The sequence below is a fragment of the Salmo salar genome, chromosome ssa29 (assembly GCF_905237065.1).
Source record: "Salmo salar chromosome ssa29, Ssal_v3.1, whole genome shotgun sequence".
In the NCBI taxonomy this organism is placed as follows: domain Eukaryota; kingdom Metazoa; phylum Chordata; class Actinopteri; order Salmoniformes; family Salmonidae; genus Salmo; species Salmo salar.
Window position 1 is genome coordinate 38,763,387 of NC_059470.1, and position 17,881 is coordinate 38,781,267.

A 17,881-nucleotide genomic window follows, 5' to 3' on the forward strand; every position below is an offset into this window, starting at 1 on the left:
GAGAGTAGACCAGAGAGAGAGAGTACACCAGAGAGAGAGAGTAGACCAGAGAGAGAGAGTAGACCAGAGAGAGAGAGAGTAGACCAGAGAGAGAGAGTAGACCAGAGAGAGAGAGTAGACCAGAGAGAGAGAGAGTAGACCAGAGAGAGAGAGTAGACCAGAGAGAGAGAGAGTAGACCAGAGAGAGAGAGTCAGAGCCCTCTGCTCTGTTAATTGCTACCATGTGCTGGTACGTGAGGTCGTGAGGTCGTGAGGTCCTGAGGTCGTGAGGTTCTGAGGACACTGACTGACTGTTGCAGCATCATCTCAGGAGGCTCTGGGTGATATGCTGCAGGGATACTGACCTCAAACAGTAACATGAACCACACGCTGGCATACAGCATTATTAGCCGAACCTCATTACTGAACCTGGCAGACACAGTATAACCCTGGTCCCTGCTATTGAGCCAGAGAGACACAGTAATACCCTGGTGCCTGCTATTGAGCCAGGGAGACACAGAATAACCCTGGTCCCTGCTATTGAGCCAGAGAGACACAGAATAAACCTGGTCCCTGTTATTGAGCCAGGGAGACACAGAATAAACCTGGTCCCTATTATTGAGCCAGGCAGACACAGTAATATCCTGCTATTGAGCCAGAGAGACACAGTATACCCCTGGTCCCTGCTATTGAGCCAGGAAGACACAGTAATACCCTGGTCCCTGCTATTGAGCCAGGCAGACACAGTATACCCCTGGTCCCTGCTATTGAGCCAGGAAGACACAGTAATACCCTGGTCCCTGCTATTGAGCCAGGCAGACACAGTATACCCCTGGTCCCTGCTATTGAGCCAGAGAGACACAGAATAACCCTGGTCCCTGCTATTGAGCCAGGCAGACACAGAATAACCCTGGTCCCTGCTATTGAGCCAGAGAGACACAGTATAACCCTGGTCCCTGCTATTGAGCCAGGGAGACACAGTATAACCCTGGTCCCTGCTATTGAGCCAGGCAGACACAGAATAACCCTGGTCCCTGCTATTGAGCCAGAGAGACACAGTATACCCCTGGTCCCTGCTATTGAGCCAGAGCGACACAGTATAACCCTGGTCCCTGCTATTGAGCCAGGCAGACACAGAATAACCCTGGTCCCTGCTATTGAGCCAGAGAGACACAGTATACCCCTGGTCCCTGCTATTGAGCCAGAGAGACACAGTATAACCCTGGTCCCTGCTATTGAGCCAGGCAGACACAGAATAACCCTGGTCCCTGCTATTGAGCCAGAGAGACACAGTATACCCCTGGTCCCTGCTATTGAGCCAGAGAGACACAGTATAACCCAGGTCCCTGCTATTGAGCCAGGCAGACACAGTATAACCCTGGTCCCTGCTATTGAGCCAGGCAGACACAGTATACCCCTGGTCCCTGCTATTGAGCCAGAGAGACACAGTATACCCCTGGTCCCTGCTATTGAGCCAGAGAGACACAGTATACCCCTGGTCCCTGCTATTGAGCCAGAGAGACACAGTATAACCCTGGTCCCTGCTATTGATCCAGAGAGACACAGTATAACCCTGGTCCCTGCTATTGAGCCAGAGAGACACAGAATAACCCTGGTCCCTGCTACTGAGCCAGAGAGACACAGTATACCCCTGGTCCCTGCTATTGAGCCAGAGAGACACAGTATAACCCTGGTCCCTGCTATTGAGCCAGGCAGACACAGAATAACCCTGGTCCCTGCTATTGAGCCAGAGAGACACAGTTTTACCCTGGTCCCTGCTATTGAGCCAGGGAGACACAGAATAACCCTGGTCCCTGCTATTGACCAGAGAGACACAGAATAACCCTGGTCCCTGCTATTGAGCCAGGCAGACACAGAATAACCCTGGTCCCTGCTATTGAGCCAGGGAGACACAGTAATACCCTGGTCCCTGCTATTGAGCCAGGCAGACACAGAATAACCCTGGTCCCTGCTATTGAGCCAGAGAGACACAGAATAACCCTGGTCCCTGCTATTGAGCCAGGCAGACACAGTAATACCCTGGTCCCTGCTATTGAGCCAGGCAGACACAGAATAACCCTGGTCCCTGCTATTGAGCCAGGCAGACACAGAATAACCCTGGTCCCTGCTATTGAGCCAGAGAGACACAGTATACCCCTGGTCCCTGCTATTGAGCCAGAGAGACACAGTATAACCCAGGTCCCTGCTATTGAGCCAGGCAGACACAGTATAACCCTGGTCCCTGCTATTGAGCCAGGCAGACACAGTATACCCCTGGTCCCTGCTATTGAGCCAGAGAGACACAGTATACCCCTGGTCCCTGCTATTGAGCCAGAGAGACACAGTATACCCCTGGTCCCTGCTATTGAGCCAGAGAGACACAGTATAACCCTGGTCCCTGCTATTGATCCAGAGAGACACAGTATAACCCTGGTCCCTGCTATTGAGCCAGAGAGACACAGAATAACCCTGGTCCCTGCTACTGAGCCAGAGAGACACAGTATACCCCTGGTCCCTGCTATTGAGCCAGAGAGACACAGTTTTACCCTGGTCCCTGCTATTGAGCCAGGGAGACACAGAATAACCCTGGTCCCTGCTATTGACCAGAGAGACACAGAATAACCCTGGTCCCTGCTATTGAGCCAGGCAGACACAGAATAACCCTGGTCCCTGCTATTGAGCCAGGGAGACACAGAATAACCCTGCTCCCTGCTACTGAGCCAGAGAGACACAGAATAACCCTGGTCCCTGCTATTGAGCCAGGCAGACACAGTAATACCCTGGTCCCTGCTATTGAGCCAGGCAGACACAGAATAACCCTGGTCCCGGGTACTGAGCCAGAGAGACACAGAATAACCCTGGTCCTGGGTACTGAGCCAGAGAGACACAGTAATACCCTGGTCCCTGCTATTGAGCCAGAGAGATACAGTATAACTCTGGTCCCTGCTATTGAGCCAGAGAGATATAGTATAACTCTGGTCCCTGCTATTGAGCCAAAGAGACACAGTTTAACTCTGGTCCCTGCTATTGAGCCAGAGAGACACAGTATATCCCTGGTCCCTGCTATTGAGCCAGAGAGACACAGTATAACCCTGGTCCCTGCTACTGAGCCAGAGAGACACAGTATAACCCTGGTCCCTGCTATTGAGCCAGGCAGACACAGTATAACCCTGGTCCCTGCTATTGAGCCAGGCAGACACAGAATAACCCTGGTCCCTGCTATTGAGCCAGAGAGACACAGTATAACCCTGGTCCCTGCTATTGAGCCAGAGAGACACAGTTTTACCCTGGTCCCTGCTATTGAGCCAGGGAGACACAGAATAACCCTGGTCCCTGCTATTGAGCCAGAGAGACACAGAATAACCCTGGTCCCTGCTACTGAGCCAGAGAGACACAGAATAACCCTGGTCCCTGCTATTGAGCCAGAGAGACACAGTATAACCCTGGTCCCTGCTATTGAGCCAGGCAGACACAGTATAACCCTGGTCCCTGCTATTGAGCCAGGCAGACACAGAATAACCCTGGTCCCGGGTACTGAGCCAGAGAGACACAGAATAACCCTGGTCCCGGGTACTGAGCCAGAGAGACACAGTAATACCCTGGTCCCTGCTATTGAGCCAGAGATATATAGTATAACTCTGGTCCCTGCTATTGAGCCAGAGAGATACAGTATAACTCTGGTCCCTGCTATTGAGCCAGAGAGATATAGTATAACTCTGGTCCCTGCTATTGAGCCAGAGAGACACAGTTTAACTCTGGTCCCTGCTATTGAGCCAGAGAGACACAGTATATCCCTGGTCCCTGCTATTGAGCCAGAGAGACACAGTATAACCCTGGTCCCTGCTATTGAGCCAGAGAGACACAGTATAACCCTGGTCCCTGCTATTGAGCCAGAGAGACACAGAATAACCCTGGTCCCTGCTATTGAGCCAGAGAGACACTGTATACCCCTGGTCCCTGCTATTGAGCCAGAGAGACACAGTATAACCCTGGTCCCTGCTATTGAGCCAGGGAGACACAGAATAACCCTGGTCCCTGCTATTGAGCCAGAGAGACACAGAATAACCCTGGTCCCTGCTACTGAGCCAGAGAGACACAGAATAACCCTGGTCCCTGGTATTGAGCCAGAGAGACACAGTATAACCCTGGTCCCTGCTATTGAGCCATGGAGACACAGAATAACCCTGGTCCCTGCTACTGAGCCAGAGAGACACAGAATAACCCTGCTCCCTGCTACTGAGCCAGAGAGACACAGAATAACCCTGGTCCCTGCTATTGAGCCAGGCAGACACAGTAATACCCTGGTCCCTGCTATTGAGCCAGGCAGACACAGAATAACCCTGGTCCCGGGTACTGAGCCAGAGAGACACAGTAATACCCTGGTCCCTGCTATTGAGCCAGAGAGATATAGTATAACTCTGGTCCCTGCTACTGAGCCAGAGAGACACAGTATAACCCTGGTCCCTGCTATTGAGCCAGAGAGACACAGTATAACCCTGGTCCCTGCTATTGAGCCAGAGAGACACAGTATATCCCTGGTCCCTGCTATTGAGCCAGGCAGACACAGTATATCCCTGGTCCCGGGTACTGAGCAAACCGAACAGTCAGTAGGTTTGAGGTGCAGCAGTTGAATATCTTTGTTTTGTCCTGGTATTGTATTGACCTGTCAGAGGTACAGCTAGAACACAGATAGTTATATTGGCTATGTCTGAAGCAGCCAGTCTATAACCATATCTCAGTAACCTGGTCTCTTCTATCTAATCCACTGGGTTTAACGCATTTACAGGGACTTCTACCATATTATATAGCTCATTGTAAGAGTTGTTTTAAGCATTTGTAACAGCTCTTATGATAGCCTTTGTAATGTTATATGATACTGTATATGTCAATGGTATGTATTATTGGTAAATGTGTGTGTGGTGATACTGTATTGAAGGAAGCACTATCGGTCAACACTGGTGTGGTGATACTGTATTGAAGGTGATACTGTATTGAAGGACGCACTATCTGTCAACACTGGTGTGGTGATACTGTATTGAAGGAAGCACAATCGGTCAACACTGGTGTGGTGATACTGTATTGAAGGAAGCACAAACGGTCAACACTGGTGTGGTGATAATGTATTGAAGGAAGCACTATCGGTCAACACTGGTGTGGTGATACTGTATTGAAGGTGATACTGTATTGAAGGAAGTACTATCTGTCAACACTGGTGTGGTGATACTGTATTGAAGGTGATACTGTATTGAAGGAAGCACTATCAGTCAACACTGGTGTGGTGATACTGTATTGAAGGAAGCACTATCAGTCAACACTGGTGTGGTGATACTGTATTGAAGGAAGCACTGAACAACGCTGCTAGCCAGGTTGGGTGCAGGGTTGAATAGTGGAAATGTGTATGTGATGCTTCATGGTTAATAGCCTGGTTGTGGCTTCTATCTCTGTCTGCCCTGGTAAATACCGAAGGTATGCTGTCTTGAAGGTAATACGATCCAGTCAATAACACTGCTCCTTGGACTGGGCGTAGAGACGAGTAGTGGAAGTGAGAATGATAAGAAAAAGGCTGGGAAAAAAACATCTCTGCTCCCTGTCATGGTCGTCACAGTAACTTGGCTTTGGCTCTCTCTTCTCTCTGCAGTGACGCCGTAGCGATGATCAGTCTAATGAAATGAAACGCCATACGACCTGGCAAGCCGATTCACACAGGGTCAGAATACTAGCAGGATGTGATGTAATGTTTTTCACTTTTCTCTTCTAAAAAATAAAATAAAATAAATAAAAAACGACTGTAAAAAAATCCCCTTTGAGCACGTCTTTGTTTTTACCCACGTCCCAAATCACACCCTATTCCCTAACTTGCACCCTATTCCCTATATAGTGCACTACTTTTGAGCAGAGCCCTAAGGGTCCTGGTTAAATGTAGTGCACCATAAAGGGAATAGGGTGTCATTTGGGACGCAAACCTTGGTGTGACTGTAGGCATTGGCAGGGCTTACTGACTGTCTTTATGGATGCAACGTGACACATGACAGACTGTGCGTGCTGACCTGAAATTAATTTAGGGTTTTCAGACCGTTATTGGATAACGAAACAATGATGTGTACGGCTGTATTGTTTTTAATGTCGTTTGGATGAGGGGATTAGCTGTGAGGACGTGGCCAAGAGTAAGACGAAGTAGGGAACTGACTAGACTGTAGAGAGGAGAGTCATAACACCAGCTAGATGAGACACACCGTGTGGAGGCTATATACAGGGTATTACGGTACAGAGTCAATGATGAGACTATATACAGGGTATTACGGTACAGAGTCAATGTGGAGGCTATATACAGGGGGTACCGGTACAGAGTCAATGTGGAGGCTATATACAGGGTGTTACGGTACAGAGTCAATGTGGAGGCTATATACAGGGTATTACGGTACAGAGTCAACGTGGAGGCTATATACAGGGTGTTACGGTACAGAGTCAATGTGGAGGCTATATACAGGGTATTACGGTACAGAGTCAATGTGGAGGCTATATACAGGGTGTTACGGTACAGAGTCAATGTGGAGGCTATATACAGGGTATTACGGTACAGAGTCAACGTGGAGGCTATATACAGGGTATTACGGTACAGAGTCAATGTGGAGGCTATATACAGGGTATTACGGTACAGAGTCAATGTGGAGGCTATATACAGGGTATTACGGTACAGAGTCAATGATGAGACTATATACAGGGTATTACGGTACAGAGTCAATGTGGAGGCTATATACAGGGTATTACGGTACAGAGTCAATGTGGAGGCTATATACAGGGTATTACGGTACAGAGTCAATGATGAGACTATATACAGGGTATTACGGTACAGAGTCAATGTGGAGGCTATATACAGGGGGTACCAGTACAGAGTCAATGTGGAGGCTATATACAGGGGGTACCGGTACAGAGTCAATGTGGAGGCCATATACAGGGTGTTACGGTACAGAGTCAATGTGGAGGCTATATACAGGGGGTACCGGTACAGAGTCAATGTGGAGGCTATATACAGGGTGTTACGGTACAGAGTCAATGTGGAGGCTATATACAGGGTATTACGGTACAGAGTCAATGTGGAGGCTATATACAGGGGGTACCGGTACAGAGTCAATGTGGAGGCTATATACAGGGTGTTACGGTACAGAGTCAATGTTGAGGCTATATACAGGGTATTACGGTACAGAGTCAATGTTGAGGCTATATACAGGGTGTTACGGTAAAGAGTCAATGTGGAGGCTATATACAGGGTATTACGGTACGGAGTGAATGTGGAGGCTATATACAGGGTGTTACGGTACAGAGTCAATGTGGAGGCTATATACAGGGTGTTATGGTACAGAGTCAATGTGGAGGCTATATACAGGGGGTACCGGTACAGAGTCAATGTGGAGGCTATATACAGGGGGTACCGGTACAGAGTCAATGTGGAGGCTATATACAGGGGGTACCGGTACAGAGTCAATGTGGAGGCTATATACAGGGTGTTACGGTACACAGTCAATGTGGAGGCTATATACAGGGGGTACCGATACAGAGTCAATGTGGAGGCTATAGACAGGGGGTACTGGTACAGAGTCAATGTGGAGGCTATATACAGGGTGTTACGGTACAGAGTCAATGTGGAGGCTATATACAGGGGGTACCGGTACAGAGTCAATGTGGAGGCTATATTCAGGGTGTTACGGTACAGAGTCAATGTGGAGGCTATATACAGGGTATTACGGTACAGAGTCAATGTGGAGGCTATATACAGGGTGTTACGGTACAGAGTCAATGTGGAGGCTATATACAGGGTGTTACGGTACAGAGTCAATGTGGAGGCTATATATAGGGTATTACGGTACAGAGTGAATGTGGAGGCTATATACAGGGTGTTACGGTACAGAGTCAATGTGGAGGCTATATACAGGGTGTTACGGTACAGAGTCAATGTGGAGGCTATATACAGGGGGTACCGGTACAGAGTCAATGTGGAGGCTATATACAGGGGGTACTGGTACAGAGTCAATGTGGAGGCTATATACAGGGTATTACGGTACAGAGTCAATGTGGAGGCTATATACAGGGTGTTACGGTACAGAGTCAATGTGGAGGATATATACAGGGGGTACCGGTACAGAGTCAATGTGGAGGCTATATACAGGGGGTACTGGTACAGATTCAATGTGGAGGCTATATACAGGGTGTTACGGTACAGAGTCGATGTGGAGGCTATATACAGGGGGTACCAGTACAGAGTCAATGTGGAGGCTATATACAGGGTATTACGGTACAGAGTCAATGTGGAGGCTATATACAGGGTGTTACGGTACAGAGTCAATGTGGAGGCTATATACAGGGTATTACGGTACAGAGTCAATGTGGAGGCTATATACAGGGTGTTACGGTACAGAGTCAATGTGGCGGCTATATACAGGGTCTAACCGTACAGAGTCAACGTGGAGGCTATATACAGGGTGTTACGGTACAGAGTCAATGTGGAGGCTATATACAGGGTATTACGGTACAGAGTGAATGTGGAGGATATATACAGGGTGTTACGGTACAGAGTCAATGTGGAGGCTATATACAGGGTGTTACGGTACAGAGTCAATGTGAAGGCTATATACAGGGGGTACCGGTACAGAGTCAATGTGGAGGCTATATACAGGGGGTACCGGTACAGAGTCAAAGTGGAGACTATATACTGGGTATTACGGTACAGAGTCAATGTGGAGGCTATATACAGGGTGTTATGGAACAGAGTCAATGTGGAGGCTATATACAGGGGGTACCGGTACAGAGTCAATGTGGAGGCTATATACAGGGGGTACCGGTACAGAGTCAATGTGGAGGCTATATACAGGGGATACCGATACAGAGTCAATGTGGAGGCTATATACAGGGGGTATCGGTACAGAGTCAATGTGGAGGCTATATACAGGGTATTACGGTACAGAGTCAATGTGGAGGCTATATACAGGGGGTACCGGTACAGAGTCAATGTGGAGGCTATATACAGGGGGTACTGGTACAGAGTCAATGTGGAGGCTATATACAGGGTGTTACGGTACAGAGTCAATGTGGATGCTATATACAGGGGGTACTGGTACAGAGTCAACGTGGAGGCTATATACAGGGTTTTACGGTACAGAGTCAATGTGGAGGCTATATACAGGGTGTTACGGTACAGAGTCAATGTGGAGGCTATATACAGGGGGTACCGGTACAGAGTCAATGTGGAGGCTATATACAGGGGGTACTGGTACAGAGTCAATGTGGAGGCTATATACAGGGTGTTATGGTACAGAGTTGATGTGGAGGCTATATACAGGGGGTACCGGTACAGAGTCAATGTGGAGGCTATATACAGGGTATTACGGTACAGAGTCAATGTGGAGACTATATACAGGGTGTTACGGTACAGAGTCAATGTGGAGGCTATATACAGGGTATTACGGTACAGAGTCAATGTGGAGGCTATATACAGGGTGTTACGGTACAGAGTCAATGTGGCGGCTATATACAGGGTGTTACCGTACAGAGTCAACGTGGAGGCTATATACAGGGTGTTACGGTACAGAGTCAATGTGGAGGCTATATACAGGGTATTACGGTACGGAGTGAATGTGGAGGCTATATACAGGGTGTTACGGTACAGAGTCAATGTGGAGGCTATATACAGGGTGTTACGGTACAGAGTCAATGTGGAGGCTATATACAGGGGGTACTGGTACAGAGTCAATGTGGAGGCTATATACAGGGTGTTACTGTACTGAGTCAATGTGGAGGCTATATACAGGGTGTTACGGTACAGAGTCAATGTGGAGGCTATATACAGGGGGTACCGGTACAGAGTCAATGTGGAGGCTATATACAGGGGGTACCGGTACAGAGTCAAAGTGGAGACTATATACAGGGTATTACGGTACAGAGTCAATGTGGAGGCTATATACAGGGTGTTATGGAACAGAGTCAATGTGGAGGCTATATACAGGGGGTACCGGTACAGAGTCAATGTGGAGGCTATATACAGGGGATACCGATACAGAGTCAATGTGGAGGCTATATACAGGGGGTATCGGTACAGAGTCAATGTGGAGGCTATATACAGGGTATTACGGTACAGAGTCAATGTGGAGGCTATATACAGGGGGTACCGGTACAGAGTCAATGTGGAGGCTATATACAGGGGGTACTGGTACAGAGTCAATGTGGAGGCTATATACAGGGTGTTACGGTACAGAGTCAATGTGGATGCTATATACAGGGGGTACTGGTACAGAGTCAACGTGGAGGCTATATACAGGGTTTTACGGTACAGAGTCAATGTGGAGGCTATATACAGGGTGTTACGGTACAGAGTCAATGTGGAGGCTATATACAGGGGGTACCGGTACAGAGTCGATGTGGAGGCTATATACAGGGGGTACCGGTACAGAGTCAATGTGGAGGCTATATACAGGGTATTACGGTACAGAGTCAATGAGGAGGCTATATACAGGGTGTTACGGTACAGAGTCAATGTGGAGGCTATATACAGGGTATTACGGTACAGAGTCAATGTGGAGGCTATATACAGGGTATTACGGTACGGAGTGAATGTGGAGGCTATATACAGGGTATTACGGTACAGAGTCGATGTGGAGGCTATATACAGGGGGTACCGGTACAGAGTCAATCTGGAGGCTATATACAGGGTGTTACGGTACAGAGTCAATGTGGAGGCTATATACAGGGGGTACTGGTACAGAGTCAATGTGGAGGCTACATACAGGGTGTTACTGTACTGAGTCAATGTGGAGGCTATATACAGGGTGTTACGGTACAGAGTCAATGTGGAGGCTATATACAGGGGGTACCGGTACAGAGTCAATGTGGAGGCTATATACAGGGGGTACCGGTACAGAGTCAATGTGGAGGCTATATACAGGGTATTACGGTACAGAGTCAATGTGGAGGCTATATACAGGGTATTACGGTACAGAGTCAATGCGGAGGCTATATACAGGGTATTACGGTACAGAGTCAATGTGGAGGCTATATACAGGGTATTACGGTACAGAGTCAATGTGCGGGGGCACCGGTTAGTTGAGGTAATATGTGACCCGATTCAGGAAAGTAGGCGTATGTTGCAAGTCACGACTACACAGAAGAGCAGTTTGAACATAAAACATTTTTTTTCTCAAAATGCGTTTTTTTTAGGCTGAAATGCCTTCTTGAACATGTTAGCTTTCATGTGCCTTAATATCAAACTTGTACACCGTCTGTAAATAGGAATACAATTGTTAAATTACGAGCCTTGTTGGTTGAGCCACATAAGACAGCAACCTTCTCACTAGCCATAATTGGCTGAGATAATGAGTGAGCTGGACATACCGAGAGATTAATTCAGATTGTTCTGCCATATCGAAGGCTTTTGTATATTTGAGCTGGTCAGTCTGTTTTGGGTAATCCTGTTGAACGTGGCTTTAAAAATTTTTTTTTAACTCCATAAGTGTTGCTCTCCACTTTCTGGAGGATTAAGTTTTTAAATCAGTGGGATTAGAGTCTGATAGCTAAAGAGAAAACACCGGTCTCCGGATTATATCTTCAAACTAAGGGCATTTGTGGTGTGGATTCGTGACAGGGAGACGAGTCCATCATACATGATGATGTATTCCGGTAAGATAGTCTAGCGTTAGCTAGCTGGCTACATTTTCAGATATTACACATTTCTAATTTTGACAGAAAGTGGTTTCATTTCAAGCTAAAGTGTATTGTTTGCTAGCGTTAACTGTCTGGCCCCCTAGCTAACGTTATGTGACTGGCTCGTTAGCTAACGTTACGTGATGTGTGTGATCTTACATGTTGTTTACCTAGCTAGGTTCATTGTTTACTTAGCTAGCTAGCTACATGTCTCAAGCTAAAGTGTACAACATCCGTTGAGTATGGCCATTGTCAGTAAACGTTGGCAAATAAGCATAAGGAAAGTGTTTCCAGCGGAGCTGGTAAGAGTGTTTTCATGTTATCCAGAGGTAAACAAATCATCGGCCAGAGGCTCAAGTGTGCGCTCCGAGAGCGAAACGAGATGGGTGGGGCTAAAGCTTAAGAGGGTGTGAACGATGCTGAATGGGTGGAGACAAAGAAGAGCTCTCTCATCGAAACACTGAAATGACATTTTCTCCAAAGTGAGTTTACAAGTTGATCAACTTTCAAAGTAGAATTACTTCCCTATTGTTCCTCAAATGCAGTGTATGATATACCATTTTGTAGCTCTGAGTCTCTACATTTATACAAATGTAAAAATCAGAAATTCAAGTGCTGCTACATAACACAGAATCGTCCTAGACTTGGCGCTCCAGTACCGCTTGGCATGCAGTAGCGGAGAGAACAGTCTATGACTGGGGTGGCTGGAGTCTTTGTCAATTTTTTGGGCCATCCTCTGACACCGCCTGGTATAGAGGTCCTGGATGGCAGGAAGCTTGGCCCCAGTGATGTACTGGGCCATGATAGTTTGTTGTTGATGAGGACACCAAGGAACTTGAAGCTGTCAACCTGCTCCACTACAGCCCCCTCGATGAGAATGGGGGCGTGCTCGGCCCTCGCACATTGACACATTGACTCTGTACAGGTAACTCCTCTATACAGTCTCGCTATTGTTATTTACTGCTGCACTTTAATTATTTGTTATTCTTATCGCATTTTTACTTTTATTTTTTTTCAGGTATTTTCTTAAAACTGCATTGTTGGTTAAGGGCTTGTAAGTAAGCATTTCACTGTTGTATTCAGCGCATGTGACGAATAAAAATGTATTTGATTTGATTTGAAGACCCTTTCCTGTTACAACATGACAACGCCCGTGTGCACAAAGCGAGGTCCACATGGAAATGGTTTGTTGAGATCGGTGTGGAAGAACTTGACTGGCTTGCACAGAGCCCTGACCTCAACCCCATCGAACACCTATGGGAGCCAGGCCTATTCGCCCAACATCAGTACCCAACAGCACTAAGGCCCTTGTGGTTGAATGGTAGCAAGTCCCTGCTGCAATGTTCCAACACCTGCTATTAGCCCATAGAAACACATTGAATAACAGATAGTCCTTACTGCTATTATCCCATAGAAACACATTGAATAACAGATTAATGCTATTAGCCCATAGAAACACATTGAATAACAGATTACTGCTATTAGCCCATAGAAACACATTGAATAACAGATTACTGCTATTAGCCCATAGAAACACATTGAATAACAGATTACTGCTATTAGCCCATAGAAACACATTGAATAACAGATTAATGCTATTAGCCCATAGAAACACATTGAATAACAGATTACTGCTATTAGCCCATAGAAACACATTGAATAACAGATTACTGCTATTAGCCCATAGAAACACATTGAATAACAGATTACTGCTATTAGCCCATAGAAACACATTGAATAACAGATAGTCCTTACTGCTATTAGCCCATAGAAACACATTGAATAACAGATTACTGCTATTAGCCCATAGAAACACATTGAATAACAGATTACTGCTATTAGCCCATAGAAACACATTGAATAACAGATAGTCCTTACTGCTATTAGCCCATAGAAACACATTGAATAACAGATTACTGCTATTAGCCCATAGAAACACATTGAATAACAGATTACTGCTATTAGCCCATAGAAACACATTGAATAACAGATAGTCCTTACTGCTATTAGCCCATAGAAACACATTGAATAACAGATTACTGCTATTAGCCCATAGAAACACATTGAATAACAGATTACTGCTATTAGCCCATAGAAACACATTGAATAACAGATAGTCCTTACTGCTATTAGCCCATAGAAACACATTGAATAACAGATTACTGCTATTAGCCCATAGAAACACATTGAATAACAGATTACTGCTATTAGCCCATAGAAACACATTGAATAACAGATAGTCCTTACTGCTATTAGCTAAACAGTCTCCATATATACAGTACTTTCATAAAAAAAGTTTTAACTGGTACCAGGGGCCCTTCAGACGAGTCTTGTGAGGCCTGTAGGCGTCCGAGAGTAAAACACCCGACATATACGTGTCCGTGAGAGTCTCACCTTTACAGAGAGTTTGGGCAACATATTAGTATGTAACTCAAACTGTTTGGACGTTCCAGACAGATGATGGCAGATCAGTTTATACCGACTTCAGATTAGCCCCAAGACGCTTGTTGAGAACACCATCGCGTTTGTGAGATTCTCATCTTTACATACAAGGGGGTCATAATAGTCTTTCGACCAAACCGTTCGGACGCTACGTCGACTCTAGCGGTTTTAAGACAAGCTAAAATATTTACCTTGGACTCACCAAGCCATTTTTTATAACTCTTCAGGATTATTTTACAGATATATGTGTTAAATTTAAAGTCTACAGGTGAACCATCCCAAAGCTAGGTTTGGCTTAGGCATGTAGTTTACAACTTCCTCCTCTTTCCAAATGTACTTTTCTGACGACCGGGGTTCACCGTACGTCTAGCCTTGTCTCATTTGCTCAACCTATAACTTTCACAGTGGGAATTTAACATACACATTTGACTGGGATATTCTAGGTGTATTTTGTATGTCTTTTAATGAGACGTTACGTTACAAAGGTTCCTATTGTCATCAACACAACCACTAGATCAAATCGAAGTCCAAAAGGCTTCCTAACAGCTTCTACCCTCCCAAACCATAAGACTCCTGAACAGCTAATCCAAAGGGCTACCCAGACTCCTGAACAGCTAATCCAAAGGGCTACCCAGACCCCCTTTCTTTTTTTCGCCGCTGCTACTCTCTGTTTTATTATCTATGCATAGTTACTTTACCTCTACCTACGTGTACATATTACCTCAACTACTAGATTAGCTCTCAGCAACAGACGTTTGTTTGCACCACTGTGTTTAGTGCACGGACACTGGTTTCACCGGACATTATAAAACAAAACAAAAAAACAAAGTGTTTCTTCAATCCTGGTTAATTAGAGTTGATTAGTGAAATCCGTTACGTAGTGCTAGGGTACAAAACATTTAGTTTCCCAGGACCAGGAATAAAACACACTGGGTTAGAGGGAAATGTTATTTTTCTACTGTGTTTTGTTCTACCATCTCTACTGTAAGAGTGAGTCTCCGTCTCAAATGGTACCTTATTCCCTACATAGTGCACTTAAGACACATAGGGAAGACCCAGAGGGAATAGGGTCGCCACAGCGTACCAGTAGGATCACTTGGAATTAAATGGTAACTCCACGAGTTTATAGCCTTTTCACTGCTCGCTTAAAAGTGAGAATGACCTTGAATAATCCAGCATAACAATCTGATCCTGGGGACCTAATCTGACATGAGAATGACCTTGAATAATCCAGCATAACAATCTGATCCTGGGGACCTAATCTGACATGAGAATGACCTTGAATAATCCAGCATAACAATCTGATCCTGGGGACCTAATCTGACATGAGAATGACCTTGAATAATCCAGCATAACAATCTGATCCTGGGGACCTAATCTGACATGAGAATGACCTTGAATAATCCAGCATAACAATCTGATCCTGGGGACCTAATCTGACATGAGAATGACCTTGAATAATCCAGCATAACAATCTGATCCTGGGGACCTAATCTGACATGAGAATGACCTTGAATAATCCAGCATAACAATCTGATCCTGGGGACCTAATCTGACATGAGAATGACCTTGAATAATCCAGCATAACAATCTGATCCTGGGGACCTAATCTGACATGAGAATGACCTTGAATAATCCAGCATAACAATCTGATCCTGGGGACCTAATCTGACATGAGAATGACCTTGAATAATCCAGCATAACAATCTGATCCTGGGGACCTAATCTGACATGAGAATGACCTTGAATAATCTAGAATAAGAATCTGATCCTGGGGACCTAATCTGACGTGAGAATGACCTTGAATAATCCAGCATAATAATCTGCATATTATTCTCACATCTTTGGCCCTGAATGATGCTGCACCACCACTCTCTATAGGATCACAAAACAAAGTCAACGGGTGCAACTGTAGTCAGAATTTCCCAGCTACAGTAAAACCCTCATCAGGTGCCAAATATGAAACAAGAATCATGTCCCCAGCCACCTAACAAAAGGAATCCAGACTCAAAAGCGTTTTCCCTTTTTGTTCGTTTGACCATTTTGTTCACCGATGGATTGATGAAAAATCCAGCGCCATCGTAAATCCTTAGCGAAGTTTTGATGATAGGAAACCCGAGATTTATGCAAGTCGTGATATCATAGGGAAATGCAGACAGACAAAAAGTTGGTCAGACAGAGAGACTGCTCTCTAATATAGACTATCCAGGAATGTCTGTTTGGATGTAAGAATCTGCAGTACCAAACTTTAGGTTGTGAATCTACAGTATCAGTCTATAGGTTGTGACTCTATACAATTATTTAGTATTTGTCACGTCCTGGCCAGTATAAGGGTTAATTGGTATTGTAGTTTGGTCAGGACGTGGCAGAGGGTATTTGTTTTATGTGGTTCGGGGTGGTGTTTTGGAAAAAGGGTGTTTGATTTAGTATTTCCGGGTTTTTGGGTTATGATCTTTGTTTACGTATTTCTATGTTTATCTAGTTAGTTGTATGTCTATGTTTGGTTAATTGGGGTGGACTTCCAATTGAAGGCAGCTGTGTGGTGTTGCCTTTGATTGGAAGTCCTATATTAGTTGGGTGTGTTTGTTTGTTTAATTGTGGGAGATTGTTCTGTGTTTAGCCTTGTGCCTTGACAGACTGTCGGTATATCGTTCGTTCGTTTGCTTGTTTTGTTATTTTTGGTACGTTCATTTCGGGAAGTTAATAAATGTTCAAAATGAACAAACACAGTCCTGCTGCATTTTGGTCCTCCTTCACCGACGATAACCGTGACAGTATTGTTTAATGTTGAGAGGTCTAAATCCGGCTGAAAATATGACAGCGAGATGAAATCATGTCTGCTGGATCTGCTACAAGGTCACCTTTAATATGTCATCTCCCAGGCTGGGTTCCTGTTGCTCAGAGAAGAGCAAATCGATTCTTTGTCTGGATAGGCCACTCCCTATGCAAATCTGGGGTGTGAAACCTGACATTCCAAGTCAGCTGACAGAGTGGAAACAGAGAGCAGAAAGATGGATCTTTCTGGCATGATAAGGCACTGGATCCTTCGACGATAACAGAGCGCTCTGTAAACCAAAATGTCAGTCAGAACCGGTCCAGAACCGCTCAAAGTCCCCTCTGGGCCCTAGGCAACAGTAATTCATCATAAAGTCAAGGGGTGCACCCTTATTCCTGAGGGGAACCCTCCTGTCCGTCTGTCTGGGTGTCCAGAACCTGATTGGGAAAGCCACACATCTGTCTATGTAAGGTCAACAAAGTTGACACGTCAGAGCAAAAACCAAGCCATGAAGTCGAAGGAATTCGGAATTGTCTGTAGAGCTCTGAGACAGGATTGTGTCGAGGCGCAGATATGGAAAAGGGTACCAAAATATTTCTGCAGCATTGAAGGTCCCCAAGAACATAGTGGCCTCCATCATTCATAAATGGAAGAAGTTTGGAACCACCAAGACTCTTCCTAGAGCTGGCCACTGGTCCAAACTGAGCAATCGGGGGAGAAGGGTCTTGGTCAAGGAGTTGACCAAGAACCCGATGGTCACTCTGAGAGGAAACTTCTTCAAAGGGAATCTTTCTGGATCCACAGGCTCAACAGACTGTCTCCTCTTGGCCTCAAGGAGTTTGACTTGAAACCGTTTTTATAGTTTCAATAAATCGAAATTGGTTTATTTTTATCCAACTGAATATTGTATGTGTATGTATATTATTGTAAATATTGATCACGTTCCTTGTGTATGATCTTATATTTTTATACATTGAATGTTAATATTGTGTTATA